We start from the raw sequence: 19,730 nt of genomic DNA, 5'->3' as shown, positions 1-19,730 counted from the left end.
AATGTTAGCCTGTAGATACTTAGTTAAAAAGTGTCCATGCAATCGTGTTCTAACTAATTTCTTTTCCAAACGTTCCAATTTTACCAATTTATCATTTAGAGTCGTATTAATAGCAGACGACTCTACTCCAATGGCATTTACTTCCCCTTGTTCAGCTATCAATTTTGCTATATACTCTTCCGTGTAGGAAAGAGTGTCTGACATATTTTACTAGAACTAGAGATAATTTTCAAAAAACCCTCGCAAGCCAGCGCTTGCACAGGACAGAAGTTAGAGAAACAGGGGTAACCCTATAACCCAAGGAACCTGGGCCTCATCAACATAATATAAACAATGGTTCCATAGGGAAACAATTAATTTCAATCGAAATAAATCAAAAACCACAGCATTTATAAATCAATTGAATAATCAATATTAAACAAAGGATCACAATTTTAGATACAACAATTTATTCCTTGTGTTTTCAGTTAAGTATCAACTCATTCAAAGATAAACAAAATCCTATACAAGGAATGAAAAAAGGCTGTATATACAATATTTTTGAAAAACGACGCTGTGACCAAGTGAATAAAGTGACTTAGTGCAATGGGTGAACGTGTAGATATTTACAGTATATGCACGTATTTTCTAAATAAAACCAAAATATATACAAAATTTCTTATTATGAAAGTCCTCAGCTTCCTCGTGGATATGTAATAAACCTTGTAAAGCACATGTCCTATTTTTTTTGTTATAAACAAGGAAATCCGATTAATAAGGGACTGTAGAACCGTCGACGTTTCGACCCTACATCAAACAATAGTTGTAAATAGTCATATCGGGTCTTCTTCAGGACACAGGAGGTATATAACAGCCTAAACAAAATAAATAAGTATATATGAATAGTAAATCTCAATGCTGTGATGAAGACTTTGAAAAAGGGAATATTCCCATAGACTCACCTGAGGTGTAGGTGATGGAACAGATGACCCCACAAATATCACAGTTACCACTTGTTGTCAATCAAACGGGAACTGCCAGGTGACATATATGCGAAGTAATAAGAATATATCAGAAACACGAAATAATTTAAGCCATTAAGCCAGTAAGAAAATATTCTTTTAGAGTTTTACCGGGCTCGTAAAGGGTCTTGGCTGCATTGGGGTTCCTCTTAATCTAGCAGGTTAATTTCTTCTTTGTTCTCTCTGTCTTTATTCTTATCGCTTCAATTAGCGGGACTTTCTTTGGAATACTACAAGTGTAAACCCAAGTGGGGATAATCAGTATGCTATTCACGACGTGCGACAAACAGATAAAACCATTATAGGTTAGTAATAACCCAAGTGGTAGCTCACCTGGCTTCAAAGTTGAAACTTTGCGTATACCACTTCAAAAATAGACGCAGCCATCAGGACACGAATTCAACTAAAATGCATAAGCAAAACATATTTAGTTTCGCAGATTGTTATGCAATTTGCATTAAACTGAGGTCTAATCTGTTAGATAATGGGTAACCTCAGCAATAAATCACAAATTTCAAGAGCTCGTTGTTGACTCTATGCACTAAACCTACCAACCATAGTCAGTTTCGCAGGTTGTTATGTAATTTGCATTAAACTGCGGTCTAATCTGTTAGATAATGGGTAACCTCAACAATAAATCACAAATTACAAGAGCTCGTGGTTGACTCTATTCACTAAACCAACTCAACGACTACATCCAACATATGCGATGTCACACACACTTAAAAGGAAAAACTATTCACATAGAGCACTATGTGCAGATGACTATATTCTCCCCGAATGCTTTAACTCGGTTATCAATGCATTTAATCGCAAATGAGGCGACAATCCAATTCCTATCGCACAGTATACAATGTAAAACACAATTCAACGGAAAACAAATATCCATTGAGTACATTGGAACTGTTCGGTTATCAGTCCCTCATCAGCAAACCAACCCACGATCTACGCATAATATTAAACCAACTAAGCCACAAGTTTAAAAGTGAAATGCGAAAGGTTGGAGCGCCTCGTACCTGATGCTCTTCGGTTATTTCTCTCACTCAATGGGGTTCAATTCATTTGAAGCAGCAAGCCCAAGAGACACGCGTGCAGCAGCTATATTGCTGCTGTCAACAAACATAGAAATGGGACTATTGCTAACGACGTCAGCTGACATAGAAACAGCTCTCACGGGGCATGCCGATTCTTCTTACGCGTGAGATAGCACACAGTGCCGTAGTCAAGCTGCTTTATATTTCAACACAGGGGATCAAATATTTCGTTTATGCAGATCTATAATATGTTAAACCCAAGCTGCATGTTATTAAAATTACATAGCGAATTTTATTCGTTTCAGATTATAGGTTTAGCTCCAAATCTCTATTGCACATTTTCTTCATATTAGACAGCTCTTTTAACCTGGTTGAACAAACGACAGGGAGGCACAATGATACGATCACAATAAAAGAGAACAACTCTAGAGGTATTAACATTTCCCGTACATAGTGTATGACACCAATTAGCTTCACTTGAAACACAGTGTATTACCCAGGTAATTTAAAAAAAAACAGTTCGTATGACGTTTTACAATGAATAGACAGATCATTGTTTTTAAACAGTTCGTTGTTAATAAACAGGGCTGTCAGAGAACAACTCTAGAGGTATTAACATTTCTTTTACATAGTGTATACCACCAAATAGCTTCACTTGAAACACAGTGTATTCACCAGGTGATTTTCAGAAAAACAGTTTGTATACAGTTTTTACAGTGAACAGACAGATCATTGTTGTTAAACTGTTCATTGTTAATAAACGGGGCTGGTAGGCATACATTAGTACAGGAGGTTGGCAACAAGTTAAATAAACTTCTTTTACCCAGGCAGTGATTTTAATGCGTGTCTGCTAGTCTTAGCCAAAGCATAATATGCCTAGTTGTTTATTGGTCTCCTCATTTTCATTTAATCCTGTCTTTACAGAGTCCAAAGAGTGGATCCATCTGCATTCCTTATAGTTGAGAATGGAATGTATGTTGCCACCTCTCGGATGCAGACGCACTTTTTCCACAACTGTCCATCTCAAACTATCTGGTGCATGGTTAGAGCTGAGAAAATGGTCCACCAACAGTGCCCCTTGTGTTTTACATTTGACCCTGCTCATGTGTTGTGAAATTCTGCACTTTATTTTTTGTGTAGTTTGCCCTACATAGATTTTATCACATGGGCAATATATTACGTAAATTACATTGTTACTGTTGCAGTTCGTAAATACAGGTCGTGTGTAACTCCTTGTACCAAAAACAAAGTCAGGACCTTCTATCGTAGACAAGCAAGCTTTGCAATTGCCACATTTTTTATGGCCCAAAATCGGTGGAAGTGACAATTGTGAACGTAAGTCTGGTACGGGGGACTCTGAAGATAGGCATTGACTACAGCATCCTTAACACTTCTACCGCGTTTAAAGGCAAACAGTGGTGGATCAGTAGTCCCTATTTCTGTAGCTGCCAAGTTCAATATTTAACTATTGTTTTCTTGATTGCTTGGCTATCTGGGTTAAAGGTGGTGACACATACCATTCTGTCATTCACTTTTTCACTTGCCCTGGTCTCTAGTAGAGTTTCTCGTGGACAATACCACGCTCTCTTTTTGGCTCGTTTCAGGAGAGTACTGGGATAACCTCTACTCCTTAATCTTTGTGTTAAGACTATTGCTTTAGCAAAATAGTCTATTCTCTGAGTACAATTGCGCCGCAGTCTAAGAAACTGCCCGTAAGGCAGATTGTCACGGAGACTATGGGCATGATTGGAATTGTATCTGAGAAGAGCATTTCTCTCTATGGGTTTTCTATAGAGCCCAGTATATAGTATACCATCCATGGTTTTCACATTAAGGTCCAAGAAACTTATGACCTCATTGTTTTCACTCATTGTGAATTTTAAATCATTAGATCTTTCGTTGAGTCATTCAAAGAATAACGTCAAAGTCGTAGTTGTACCAGTCCAAATCATAAAGACGTCATCGATATATCTTTTCCACATATCGATGCTGTCTCTGTACGGGTTGTTATCACCATACAGATGGTCCCACTCAAACTTTTCCATGTAGAGATTTGCCAGGGACGGCGCATAGCTCGCACCCATAGCAACGCCCTTGCATTGGAAAAAATATTGATTCTGGAAAACAAAATAGTTTTTTGACATTGCAATGTCCAGCATAGCTATTAGAAATTCCGTGGGGACTCTATGGGGAGTTGGTCTTGTATTGAGTACCTCTTTCACCACACCAAGTGCTTCATGCTGAGGAATGCTCATATACAAGGAGGACACGTCTAAAGTTACTAAAAGTTGTCTCTCCCTATCAAACGGGTAATCCTCTATAAACTGAATCATATGTGTAGAATCCCGAACAAAAGATTTGGTTTCTGTCACAAACGATTGTAAAAAATAATCGATGTATTGGTTAAGGGGTTCTAATATAGAGCCACAACCCGATATAATTGGGCGCCCAGGTGGCTTCTCAAGGTTCTCATGGACCTTCGGCAAAGTGTAGATTGTGGGAATTCTAGGATTTGTTTTCAAAAGAAATTTAGACTCTAAGGTACTCAAAAAAAACTAATTCAAGGCCCTGTGTCACTAAGGAGTCTATCAAAGTCTTTATCTCAGAAGTTGGGTCCTCTGTGATAGGTTGGTAACTATCTCGATCATTGAGTTGTCGTTGGATCTCATTGATGTAATCAATCCGATTTTGTATTACAATTGAGCCACCTTTATCGGCAGCTTTAATAATTATCTGCTCATTGTTCTTAAGGGACAGAAGGGCCGATTTTTCTCCTAGAGAAATATTGTAGGGAACAAATCTAGGTTTGTCCAATATGGACAACACCTCTTGCATTACAATTTGCTCAAACGCTACAATTTTTTGACTCATAGTCTGTATTGAAGGTGTAAAGACAGAATCCGGTTTGAAAGGTGTCGTGGCAATCGGCCGAAGACACGGTTCTCTTTGTGCAAAGAAATATTTTAATCTGATCTTTCTGAAAAACTGCATAAGTTCAAGTTTAACCATAAATGGATCCGTTCTTTGAGTGGGAACAAATGACAACCCTTTGGAAAGAATATTAGTTTCCTCTTGCGACAGACTATAATTAGAGAGATTGATAATGGGGTCACTCTCATTCAAAAACAGAGATTCATTGTGGGCATTATTGGAGACTGGAGGGGCTATAGTATCTTCAACCCGAAGAAAAACATTTGGATGTGGCAAAGCTGCACTAGTACAGAAAGTGGGTAAGGTGACCAACATTGTGTTCAAAGGGGTCGCGGTTACCACCGGTATGTCTGACATCTCGTTGAAATTTCCCCGTGATTCACCTGATCGAAGAATCTCACTTGTTGGTTGCCCCTTTGGGGGGGGGGGGTCCTGATTTACCCTGTGAGTGTACAACTGTTGGTTTCCTCCCCTGCCGCAATTCCATCCTCTCTGTCTGGGATACCCCCTTCCTCTGTTGGAACCCCATGGTGCGTCCCCTAAAAAAGACTGTTGTTGAGGACCTTGAGATCTCTGTGCTGTACTTGTCGAGGCTTGTTCAGTTTCCCCTTCAGAGTTGCTACCGAAAGAGGAATTGGACAAAGTAGTGAACCTTCGTGGTCCCTGTCTGCTACGGTTGGTGAAAAAACCTTGACTATCCTGTTGGTAGTAATCGTCTGAAATGTATGGATATGTGATCTTCTTATCGTAATTCTGTATATCCTTCTGCAGTTTGTCTGCCTTTTTATGTAACGTAAATGTATGGAATTCAGCAAGTGTTTTTTCTGCCTTTTCCAAGGCTTCTTTAGCGTTTGTCAATGTATTATCTCCTACTATTTCCCTTTTGAGGTCATTGATTTCTTGTATTAGTTTTTTAGAATAATCCAATGCTGTTTCAACTCCAAGTACCATCCAGTACCTGGAGCAATTATTTGAAATATAACTAAAGCCTTCCCTAAATTTAGGGATGTCAATGAAAATAGCAGGTTTGTTTCTGATTTGGAGACCTTTCGGGATAATGTTAGCCTGCAGATACTTAGTTAAAAAGGGTCCATGCAATCGTGTTCTAACTAATTTATTTTCCAAACGTTCCAATTTTACCAATTTATCATTTAGAGTCGTATTAATAGCAGACGACTCTACTCCAAAGGCATTTACTTCCCCTTGTTCAGCTATCAATTTTGCTATATACTCTTCCGTGTAGGAAATCGTGTCTGACATATTTTACTAGAACTAGAGATAATTTTCAAAAAACCCTCGCAAGCCAGCGCTTGCACAGGACAGAAGTTAGAGAAACAGGGGTAACCCTATAACCCAAGGAACCTGGGCCTCATCAACATAATATAAACAATGGTTCCATAGGGAAACAATTAATTTCAATCGCAATAAATCAAAAACCACAGCATTTATAAATCAATTGAATAATCAATATTAAACAAATGATCACAATTTTAGATACAACAATTTATTCTTTGTGTTTTCAGTTAAGTATCAACTCATTCAAAGATAAACAAAATCCTATACAAGGAATGAAAAAAGGCTGTATATACAATATTTTTGAAAAACGACGCAGTGACCAAGTGAATAAAGTGACTTAGTGCAATGGGTGAACGTATAGATATTTACAGTATATGCACGTATTTTCTAAATAAAACCAAAATATATACTAAATTTCTTATTATGAAAAGTCCTCAGCTTCCTCGTGGATATGTAATAAACCTTGTAAAGCACATGTCCTATTTTTTTTGTTATAAACAAGGAAATCCGATTAATAAGGGACTGTAGAACCGTCGACGTTTCGACCCTACATCAAACAATAGTTGTAAATAGTCATATCGGGTCTTCTTCAGGACTCAGGAGGTGTATAACAGCCTAAACAAAATAAATAAGTATATATGAATAGTAAATCTCAATGCTGTGATGAAGACTTTGAAAAAGGGAATATTCCCATAGACTCACCTAAGGTGTAGGTAATGGAACAGATGACCCCACAAATATCACAGTTACCACTTGTTGTCAATCAAAGGGGAACTGCCAGGTGACATATATGCGAAGCAATACGAATATATCAGAAACACAAAATAATTTAAGCCAGTAAGAAAATATTCTTTTAGAGTTTTACCGGGCTCGTTAAGGGTCTTGGCTGCATTGGGGTTCCTCTTAATCTAGCAGGTTAATTTCTTCTTTGTTCTCTCTGTCTTTATTCTTATCGCTTCAATTAGCGGGACTTTCTTTGGAATACTACAAGTGTAAACCCAAGTGGGGATAATCAGTATGCTATTCACGACGTGTACAAACAGATAAAACCATTATAGGTTAGTAATAACCCAAGTGGTAGCTCACCTGGCTTCAAAGTTGAAACTTTGTGTATACCACTTCAAAAATAGACGCAGCCATCAGGACACGAATTCAACTAAAATGCATAAGCAAAACATATTTAGTTTCGCAGATTGGTATGCAATTTGCATTAAACTGAGGTCTAATCTGTTAGATAATGGGTAACCTCAGCAATAAATCACAAATTTCAAGAGCTCGTTGTTGACTCTATGCACTAAACCTACCAACCATATTTAGTTTCGCAGGTTGTTATGTCATTTGCATTAAACTGCGGTCTAATCTGTTAGATAATGGGTAACCTCAACAATAAATCACAAATTACAAGAGCTCGTGGTTGACTCTATTCACTAAACCAACTCAACAACTACATCCAACATATGCGATGTCACACACACTTAAAAGGAAAAACTATTCACATAGAGCACTATGTGCAGATGACTATATTCTCCCCGAATGCTTTAACTCGGTTATCAATGCATTTAATCGCAAATGAGGCGACAATCCAATTCCTATCACACAGTATACAATGTAAAACACAATTCAACGGAAAACAAATATCCATCGAGTACATTGGAACTGTTCGGTTATCAGTCCCTACATCAGCAAACCAACCCACGATCTACGCATAATATTAAACCAACTAAGCCACAAGTTTAAAGGTGAAATGCGAAAGGTTGGGGCGCCTCGTACCTGATGCTCTTCGGTTATTTCTCTCACTCAATGGGGTTCAATTCATTTGAAGCAGCAAGCCCGAGAGACGCGCGTGCAGCAGCTATATTGCTGCTGTCAACAAACATAGAAACGGGACTATTGCTAACGACGTCAGCTGACATAGAAACAGCTCTCACGGGGCATGCAGATTCTTCGTACGCGTGAGATAGCACACAGTGCCGTAGTCAAGCTGCTTTATATTTCAACACAGGGGATCAAATATTTCGTTTATGCAGATCTATAATATGTTAAACCCAAGCTGCATGTTATTAAAATTACATAGCGAATTTTATTCGTTTCAGATTATAGGTTTAGCTCCAAATCTCTATTGCACATTTTCTTCATATTAGACAGCTCTTTTAACCTGGTTGAACAAACGACAGGGAGGCACAATGATACGATCACAATAAAAGAGAACAACTCTAGAGGTATTAACATTTCCCGTACATAGTGTATGACACCAAATAGCTTCACTTGAAACACAGTGTATTACCCAGGTAATTTTCAAAAAAACAGTTCGTATGACGTTTTACAATGAATAGACAAATCATTGTTTTTAGACAGTTCGTTGTTAATAAACGGGGCTGTCAGAGAACAACTCTAGAGGTATTAACATTTCTTTTACATAGTGTATACCACCAAATAGCTTCACTTGAAACACAGTGTATTCACCAGGTGATTTTCAGAAAAACAGTTTGTATACAGTTTTTACAGTGAACAGACAGATCATTGTTTTTAAACTGTTCATTGTTAATAAACGGGGCTGGTAGGCATACATTAGTACAGGAGGTTGGCAACAAGTTAAATAAACTTCTTTTACCCAGGCAGTGATTTTAATGCGTGTCTGCTAGTCTTAGCCAAAGCATAATATGCCTAGTTGTTTATTGGTCTCCTCATTTTCATTTATTCCTGTCTTTACAGAGTCCAAAGAGTGGATCCATCTGCATTCCTTATAGTTGAGAATGGAATGTATGTTTCCACCTCTCGGATGCAGACGCACTTTTTCCACAACTGTCCATCTCAAACTATCTGGTGCATGGTTAGAGCTGAGAAAATGGTCCACCAACGGTGCCCCTTGTGTTTTACATTTGACCCTGCTCATGTGTTGTAAAATTCTGCACTTTATTTTTTGTGTAGTTTGCCCTACATAGATTTTATCACATGGGCAATATATCACATAAATTACATTGTTACTGTTGCAGTTCGTAAATACAGGTCGTGTGTAACTCCTTGTACCAAAAACAAAGTCAGGACCTTCTATCGTAGACAAGCAAGCTTTGCAATTGCCACATTTTTTATGGCCCAAAATCGGTGGAAGTGACAATTGTGAACGTAAGTCTGGTACAGGGGGACTCTGAAGATAGGCATTGACTACAGCATCCTTAACACTTCTACCGCGTTTAAAGGCAAACAGTGGTGGATCAGTAGTCCCTATTTCTGTAGCTGCCAAGTTCCAATATTTAACTATTGTTTTCTTGATTGCTTGGCTATCTGGGTTAAAGGTGGTGACACATACCATTCTGTCATTCACTTTTTCACTTGTCCTGGTCTCTAGTAGAGTTTCTCGTGGACAATACCACGCTCTCTTTTTGGCTCATTTCAGGAGAGTACTGGGATAACCTCTACTCCTTAATCTTTTTGTTAAGACTATTGCTTCAGCAAAATAGTCTATTCTCTGAGTACAATTGCGCCGCAGTCTAAGAAACTGCCCGTAAGGCAGATTGTCACGGAGACTACGGGGATGATTGGAATTGTATCTGAGAAGAGCATTTCTCTCTATGGGTTTTCTATAGAGCCCAGTATATAGTATACCATCCATGGTTTTCACATTAAGGTCCAAGAAACTTATGACCTCATTGTTTTCACTCATTGTGAATTTTATATCATTAGATCTTTTGTTGAGCCATTCAAAGAATGACATCAAAGTCGTAGTTGTACCGGTCCAAATCATAAAGACGTCATCGATATATCTTTTCCACATATCGATGCTGTCTCTGTACGGGTTGTTATCACCATACAGATGGTCCCACTCAAACTTATCCATGTAGAGATTTGCCAGGGACGGCGCATAGCTCGCACCCATAGCAACGCCCTTGCATTGGAAAAAATATTGATTCTGGAAAACAAAATAGTTTTTTGACATTGCAATGTCCAGCATAGCTATTAGAAATTCCGTGGGGACTCTATGGGGAGTTGGTCTTGTATTGAGTACCTCTTTCACCACACCAAGTGCTTCATGCTGAGGAATGCTCGTATAAAAGGAGGACACGTCTAAAGTTACTAAAAGTTGTCTCTCCTTATCAAACGGGTAATCCTCTATAAACTGAATCATATGTGTAGAATCCCGAACAAAAGATTTGGTTTCTGTCACAAACGATTGTAAAAAATAATCGATGTATTGGTTAAGGGGTTCTAATATAGAGCCAGAACCCAATATAATTGGGCGTCCAGGTGGCTTCTCAAGGTTCTTATGGACCTTCGGCAAAGTGTAGATTGTGGGAATTCTAGGATTTGTTTTCAAAAGAAATTTAGATTCTAAGGTACCCAAAAAACCTAATTCAAGGCCCTGTGTCACTAAGGAGTCTATCAAAGTCTTTATCTCAGAAGTTGGGTCCTTTGTGATAGGTTGGTAACTATCGCGATCATTGAGTTGTCATTTGATCTCCTTGATGTAATCAATCCGATTTTGTATTACAATTGAGCCACCTTTATCGGCAGCTTTAATAATTATCTGCTCATTGTTCTTAAGGGACAGAAGGGCCGATTTTTCTCCTAGAGAAATATTGTAGGGAACAAATCTAGGTTTGTCCAATATGGACAACACCTCTTGCATTACAATTTGCTCAAACGCTACAATTTTTTGACTCATAGTCTGTATTGAAGGTGTAAAGACAGAATCCGGTTTGAAAGGTGTCGCGGCAATCGGCCGAAGACACGGTTCTCTTTGTGCAAAGAAATATTTTAATCTGATCTTTCTGAAAAACTGCATAAGTTCAAGTTTAACCATAAATGGATCCGTTCTTGGAGTGGGAACAAATGACAACCCTTTGGAAAGAATATTAGTTTCCTCTTGCGACAGACTATAATTAGAGAGATTGATAATGGGGTCACTCTCATTCAAAAACAGAGATTCATTGTGGGCATTATTGGAGACTGGAGGGGCTATAGTATCTTCAACCCGAAGAAAAACATTTGGATGTGGCAAAGCTGCACTAGTACAGAAAGTGGGTGAGGTGACCAACATTGTGTTCAAAGGGGTCGCGGTTACCACCGGTATGTCTGACATCTCATTGAAATTTCCCCGTGATTCACCTGATCGAAGAATCTCACTTGTTGGTTGCCCCTTTGGGGTGGGGGGTCCTGATTTACCCTGTGAGTGTACAATTGTTGGTTTCCTCTCCTGCCGCGATTCCATCCTCTCTGTCTGGGATACCCCCTTCCTCTGTTGGAACCCCATGTTGCGTCCCCTAAAAAAGACTGTTGTTGAGGACCTTGAGATCTCTGTGCTGTACTTGTCGAGGCTTGTTCAGTTTCCCCTTCAGAGTTGCTACCGAAAGAGGAATTGGACAAAGTAGTGAACCTTCGTGGTCCCTGTCTGCTACGGTTGGTGAAAAAACCTTGACTATCCTGTTGGTAGTAATCGTCTGAAATGTATGGATATGTGATCTTCTTATCGTAATTCTGTATATCCTTCTGCAGTTTGTCTGCCTTTTTATGTAACGTAAATGTATGGAATTCAGCAAGTGTTTTTTCTGCCTTTTCCAAGGCTTCTTTAGCGTTTGTCAATGTATTATCTCCTACTATTTCCCTTTTGAGGTCATTGATTTCTTGTATTAGTTTTTTAGAATAATCCAATGCTGTTTCAACTCCAAGTACCATCCAGTACCTGGAGCAATTATTTGAAATATAACTAAAGCCTTCCCTAAATTTAGGGATGTCAATGAAAATAGCAGGTCGTTTCTGATTTGGAGACCTTTCGGGATAATGTTAGCCTGTAGATACTTAGTTAAAAAGTGTCCATGCAATCGTGTTCTAACTAATTTCTTTTCCAAACGTTCCAATTTTACCAATTTATCATTTAGAGTCGTATTAATAGCAGACGACTCTACTCCAAAGGCATTTACTTCCCCTTGTTCAGCTATCAATTTTGCTATATACTCTTCCGTGTAGGAAAGAGTGTCTGACATATTTTACTAGAACTAGAGATAATTTTCAAAAAACCCTCGCAAGCCAGCGCTTGCACAGGACAGAAGTTAGAGAAACAGGGGTAACCCTATAACCCAAGGAACCTGGGCCTCATCAACATAATATAAACAATGGTTCCATAGGGAAACAATTAATTTCAATCGAAATAAATCAAAAACCACAGCATTTATAAATCAATTGAATAATCAATATTAAACAAAGGATCACAATTTTAGATACAACAATTTATTCCTTGTGTTTTCAGTTAAGTATCAACTCATTCAAAGATAAACAAAATCCTATACAAGGAATGAAAAAAGGCTGTATATACAATATTTTTGAAAAACGACGCTGTGACCAAGTGAATAAAGTGACTTAGTGCAATGGGTGAACGTGTAGATATTTACAGTATATGCACGTATTTTCTAAATAAAACCAAAATATATACAAAATTTCTTATTATGAAAGTCCTCAGCTTCCTCGTGGATATGTAATAAACCTTGTAAAGCACATGTCCTATTTTTTTTGTTATAAACAAGGAAATCCGATTAATAAGGGACTGTAGAACCGTCGACGTTTCGACCCTACATCAAACAATAGTTGTAAATAGTCATATCGGGTCTTCTTCAGGACACAGGAGGTATATAACAGCCTAAACAAAATAAATAAGTATATATGAATAGTAAATCTCAATGCTGTGATGAAGACTTTGAAAAAGGGAATATTCCCATAGACTCACCTGAGGTGTAGGTGATGGAACAGATGACCCCACAAATATCACAGTTACCACTTGTTGTCAATCAAAGGGGAACTGCCAGGTGACATATATGCGAAGTAATAAGAATATATCAGAAACACGAAATAATTTAAGCCATTAAGCCAGTAAGAAAATATTCTTTTAGAGTTTTACCGGGCTCGTAAAGGGTCTTGGCTGCATTGGGGTTCCTCTTAATCTAGCAGGTTAATTTCTTCTTTGTTCTCTCTGTCTTTATTCTTATCGCTTCAATTAGCGGGACTTTCTTTGGAATACTACAAGTGTAAACCCAAGTGGGGATAATCAGTATGCTATTCACGACGTGCGACAAACAGATAAAACCATTATAGGTTAGTAATAACCCAAGTGGTAGCTCACCTGGCTTCAAAGTTGAAACTTTGCGTATACCACTTCAAAAATAGACGCAGCCATCAGGACACGAATTCAACTAAAATGCATAAGCAAAACATATTTAGTTTCGCAGATTGTTATGCAATTTGCATTAAACTGAGGTCTAATCTGTTAGATAATGGGTAACCTCAGCAATAAATCACAAATTTCAAGAGCTCGTTGTTGACTCTATGCACTAAACCTACCAACCATAGTCAGTTTCGCAGGTTGTTATGTAATTTGCATTAAACTGCGGTCTAATCTGTTAGATAATGGGTAACCTCAACAATAAATCACAAATTACAAGAGCTCGTGGTTGACTCTATTCACTAAACCAACTCAACGACTACATCCAACATATGCGATGTCACACACACTTAAAAGGAAAAACTATTCACATAGAGCACTATGTGCAGATGACTATATTCTCCCCGAATGCTTTAACTCGGTTATCAATGCATTTAATCGCAAATGAGGCGACAATCCAATTCCTATCGCACAGTATACAATGTAAAACACAATTCAACGGAAAACAAATATCCATTGAGTACATTGGAACTGTTCGGTTATCAGTCCCTACATCAGCAAACCAACCCACGATCTACGCATAATATTAAACCAACTAAGCCACAAGTTTAAAAGTGAAATGCGAAAGGTTGGAGCGCCTCGTACCTGATGCTCTTCGGTTATTTCTCTCACTCAATGGGGTTCAATTCATTTGAAGCAGCAAGCCCAAGAGACACGCGTGCAGCAGCTATATTGCTGCTGTCAACAAACATAGAAATGGGACTATTGCTAACGACGTCAGCTGACATAGAAACAGCTCTCACGGGGCATGCCGATTCTTCTTACGCGTGAGATAGCACACAGTGCCGTAGTCAAGCTGCTTTATATTTCAACACAGGGGATCAAATATTTCGTTTATGCAGATCTATAATATGTTAAACCCAAGCTGCATGTTATTAAAATTACATAGCGAATTTTATTCGTTTCAGATTATAGGTTTAGCTCCAAATCTCTATTGCACATTTTCTTCATATTAGACAGCTCTTTTAACCTGGTTGAACAAACGACAGGGAGGCACAATGATACGATCACAATAAAAGAGAACAACTCTAGAGGTATTAACATTTCCCGTACATAGTGTATGACACCAATTAGCTTCACTTGAAACACAGTGTATTACCCAGGTAATTTTAAAAAAAACAGTTCGTATGACGTTTTACAATGAATAGACAGATCATTGTTTTTAAACAGTTCGTTGTTAATAAACAGGGCTGTCAGAGAACAACTCTAGAGGTATTAACATTTCTTTTACATAGTGTATACCACCAAATAGCTTCACTTGAAACACAGTGTATTCACCAGGTGATTTTCAGAAAAACAGTTTGTATACAGTTTTTATAGTGAACAGACAGATCATTGTTGTTAAACTGTTCATTGTTAATAAACGGGGCTGGTAGGCATACATTAGTACAGGAGGTTGGCAACAAGTTAAATAAACTTCTTTTACCCAGGCAGTGATTTTAATGCGTGTCTGCTAGTCTTAGCCAAAGCATAATATGCCTAGTTGTTTATTGGTCTCCTCATTTTCATTTAATCCTGTCTTTACAGAGTCCAAAGAGTGGATCCATCTGCATTCCTTATAGTTGAGAATGGAATGTATGTTGCCACCTCTCGGATGCAGACGCACTTTTTCCACAACTGTCCATCTCAAACTATCTGGTGCATGGTTAGAGCTGAGAAAATGGTCCACCAACGGTGCCCCTTGTGTTTTACATTTGACCCTGCTCATTTGTTGTGAAATTCTGCACTTTATTTTTTGTGTAGTTTGCCCTACATAGATTTTATCACATGGGCAATATATTACGTAAATTACATTGTTACTGTTGCAGTTCGTAAATACAGGTCGTGTGTAACTCCTTGTACCAAAAACAAAGTCAGGACCTTCTATCGTAGACAAGCAAGCTTTGCAATTGCCACATTTTTTATGGCCCAAAATCGGTGGAAGTGACAATTGTGAACGTAAGTCTGGTACGGGGGACTCTGAAGATAGGCATTGACTACAGCATCCTTAACACTTCTACCGCGTTTAAAGGCAAACAGTGGTGGATCAGTAGTCCCTATTTCTGTAGCTGCCAAGTTCAATATTTAACTATTGTTTTCTTGATTGCTTGGCTATCTGGGTTAAAGGTGGTGACACATACCATTCTGTCATTCACTTTTTCACTTGCCCTGGTCTCTAGTAGAGTTTCTCGTGGACAATACCACGCTCTCTTTTTGGCTCGTTTCAGGAGAGTACTGGGATAACCTCTACTCCTTAATCTTTGTGTTAAGACTATTGCTTTAGCAAAATAGTCTATTCTCTGAGTACAATTGCGCCGCAGTCTAAGAAACTGCCCGTAAGGCAGATTGTCACGGAGACTATGGGGATGATTGGAATTGTATCTGAGAAGAGCATTTCTCTCTATGGGTTTTCTATAGAGCCCAGTATATAGTATACCATCCATGGTTTTCACATTAAGGTCCAAGAAACTTATGACCTCATTGTTTTCACTCATTGTGAATTTTAAATCATTAGATCTTTCGTTGAGTCATTCAAAGAATGACGTCAAAGTCGTAGTTGTACCAGTCCAAATCATAAAGACGTCATCGATATATCTTTTCCACATATCGATGCTGTCTCTGTACGGGTTGTTATCACCATACAGATGGTCCCACTCAAACTTTTCCATGTAGAGATTTGCCAGGGACGGCGCATAGCTCGCACCCATAGCAACGCCCTTGCATTGGAAAAAATATTGATTCTGGAAAACAAAATAGTTTTTTGACATTGCAATGTCCAGCATAGCTATTAGAAATTCCGTGGGGACTCTATGGGGAGTTGGTCTTGTATTGAGTACCTCTTTCACCACACCAAGTGCTTCATGCTGAGGAATGCTCGTATACAAGGAGGACACGTCTAAAGTTACTAAAAGTTGTCTCTCCCTATCAAACGGGTAATCCTCTATAAACTGAATCATATGTGTAGAATCCCGAACAAAAGATTTGGTTTCTGTCACAAACGATTGTAAAAAATAATCGATGTATTGGTTAAGGTGTTCTAATATAGAGCCACAACCCGATATAATTGGGCGCCCAGGTGGCTTCTCAAGGTTCTCATGGACCTTCGGCAAAGTGTAGATTGTGGGAATTCTAGGATTTGTTTTCAAAAGAAATTTAGACTCTAAGGTACTCAAAAAAAACTAATTCAAGGCCCTGTGTCACTAAGGAGTCTATCAAAGTCTTTATCTCAGAAGTTGGGTCCTCTGTGATAGGTTGGTAACTATCTCGATCATTGAGTTGTCGTTGGATCTCATTGATGTAATCAATCCGATTTTGTATTACAATTGAGCCACCTTTATCGGCAGCTTTAATAATTATCTGCTCATTGTTCTTAAGGGACAGAAGGGCCGATTTTTCTCCTAGAGAAATATTGTAGGGAACAAATCTAGGTTTGTCCAATATGGACAACACCTCTTGCATTACAATTTGCTCAAACGCTACAATTTTTTGACTCATAGTCTGTATTGAAGGTGTAAAGACAGAATCCGGTTTGAAAGGTGTCGTGGCAATCGGCCGAAGACACGGTTCTCTTTGTGCAAAGAAATATTTTAATCTGATCTTTCTGAAAAACTGCATAAGTTCAAGTTTAACCATAAATGGATCCGTTCTTTGAGTGGGAACAAATGACAACCCTTTGGAAAGAATATTAGTTTCCTCTTGCGACAGACTATAATTAGAGAGATTGATAATGGGGTCACTCTCATTCAAAAACAGAGATTCATTGTGGGCATTATTGGAGACTGGAGGGGCTATAGTATCTTCAACCCGAAGAAAAACATTTGGATGTGGCAAAGCTGCACTAGTACAGAAAGTGGGTAAGGTGACCAACATTGTGTTCAAAGGGGTCGCGGTTACCACCTGTATGTCTGACATCTCGTTGAAATTTCCCCGTGATTCACCTGATCGAAGAATCTCACTTGTTGGTTGCCCCTTTGGGGGGGGGGGTCCTGATTTACCCTGTGAGTGTACAACTGTTGGTTTCCTCCCCTTCCGCAATTCCATCCTCTCTGTCTGGGATACCCCCTTCCTCTGTTGGAACCCCATGGTGCGTCCCCTAAAAAAGACTGTTGTTGAGGACCTTGAGATCTCTGTGCTGTACTTGTCGAGGCTTGTTCAGTTTCCCCTTCAGAGTTGCTACCGAAAGAGGAATTGGACAAAGTAGTGAACCTTCGTGGTCCCTGTCTGCTACGGTTGGTGAAAAAACCTTGACTATCCTGTTGGTAGTAATCGTCTGAAATGTATGGATATGTGATCTTCTTATCGTAATTCTGTATATCCTTCTGCAGTTTGTCTGCCTTTTTATGTAACGTAAATGTATGGAATTCAGCAAGTGTTTTTTCTGCCTTTTCCAAGGCTTCTTTAGCGTTTGTCAATGTATTATCTCCTACTATTTCCCTTTTGAGGTCATTGATTTCTTGTATTAGTTTTTTAGAATAATCCAATGCTGTTTCAACTCCAAGTACCATCCAGTACCTGGAGCAATTATTTGAAATATAACTAAAGCCTTCCCTAAATTTAGGGATGTCAATGAAAATAGCAGGTTTGTTTCTGATTTGGAGACCTTTCGAGATAATGTTAGCCTGCAGATACTTAGTTAAAAAGTGTCCATGCAATCGTGTTCTAACTAATTTATTTTCCAAACGTTCCAATTTTACCAATTTATCATTTAGAGTCGTATTAATAGCAGACGACTCTACTCCAAAGGCATTTACTTCCCCTTGTTCAGCTATCAATTTTGCTATATACTCTTCCGTGTAGGAAATCGTGTCTGACATATTTTACTAGAACTAGAGATAATTTTTAAAAAACCCTCGCAAGCCAGCGCTTGCACAGGACAGAAGTTAGAGAAACAGGGGTAACCCTATAACCCAAGGAACCTGGGCCTCATCAACATAATATAAACAATGGTTCCATAGGGAAACAATTAATTTCAATCGCAATAAATCAAAAACCACAGCATTTATAAATCAATTGAATAATCAATATTAAACAAATGATCACAATTTTAGATACAACAATTTATTCTTTGTGTTTTCAGTTAAGTATCAACTCATTCAAAGATAAACAAAATCCTATACAAGGAATGAAAAAAGGCTGTATATACAATATTTTTTAAAAACGACGCAGTGACCAAGTGAATAAAGTGACTTAGTGCAATGGGTGAACGTGTAGATATTTACAGTATATGCACGTATTTTCTAAATAAAACCAAAATATATACAAAATTTCTTATTATGAAAAGTCCTCAGCTTCCTCGTGGATATGTAATAAACCTTGTAAAGCACATGTCCTATTTTTTTTGTTATAAACAAGGAAATCCGATTAATAAGGGACTGTAGAACCGTCGACGTTTCGACCCTACATCAAACAATAGTTGTAAATAGTCATATCGGGTCTTCTTCAGGACACAGGAGGTGTATAACAGCCTAAACAAAATAAATAAGTATATATGAATAGTAAATCTCAATGCTGTGATGAAGACTTTGAAAAAGGGAATATTCCCATAGACTCACCTGAGGTGTAGGTGATGGAACAGATGACCCCACAAATATCACAGTTACCACTTGTTGTCAATCAAAGGGGAACTGCCAGGTGACATATATGCGAAGTAATAAGAATATATCAGAAACATGAAATGATTTAAGCCATTAAGCCAGTAAGAAAATATTATTTTAGAGTTTTACCGGGCTCGTAAAGGGTCTTGGCTGCATTGGGGTTCCTCTTGATCTAGCAGGTTAATTTCTTCTTTGTTCTCTCTGTCTTTATTCTTATCGCTTCAATTAGCGGGACTTTCTTTGGAATACTACAAGTGTAAACCCAAGTGGGGATAATCAGTATGCAATTCACGACGTGCGACAAACAGATAAAACCATTATAGGTTAGTAATAACCCAAGTGGTAGCTCACCTGGCTTCAAAGTTAAAACTTTGCGTATACCACTTCAAAAATAGATGCAGCCATCAGGACACGAATTCAACTAAAATGCATAAGCAAAACATATTTAGTTTCGCAGATTGTTATGCAATTTGCATTAAACTGAGGTCTAATCTGTTAGATAATGGGTAACCTCAGCAATAAATCACAAATTTCAAGAGCTCGTTGTTGACTCTTTGCACTAAACCTACCAACCATATTTAGTTTCGCCGGTTGTTATGTAATTTGCATTAAACTGCGGTCTAATCTGTTAGATAATGGGTAACCTCAACAATAAATCACAAATTACAAGAGCTCGTGGTTGACTCTA

The sequence above is a fragment of the Triturus cristatus genome, chromosome 6 (genome assembly GCF_964204655.1).
Source record: "Triturus cristatus chromosome 6, aTriCri1.1, whole genome shotgun sequence".
Taxonomy (NCBI): domain Eukaryota; kingdom Metazoa; phylum Chordata; class Amphibia; order Caudata; family Salamandridae; genus Triturus; species Triturus cristatus.
Note: the sequence above shows the minus strand (reverse complement) of the source record.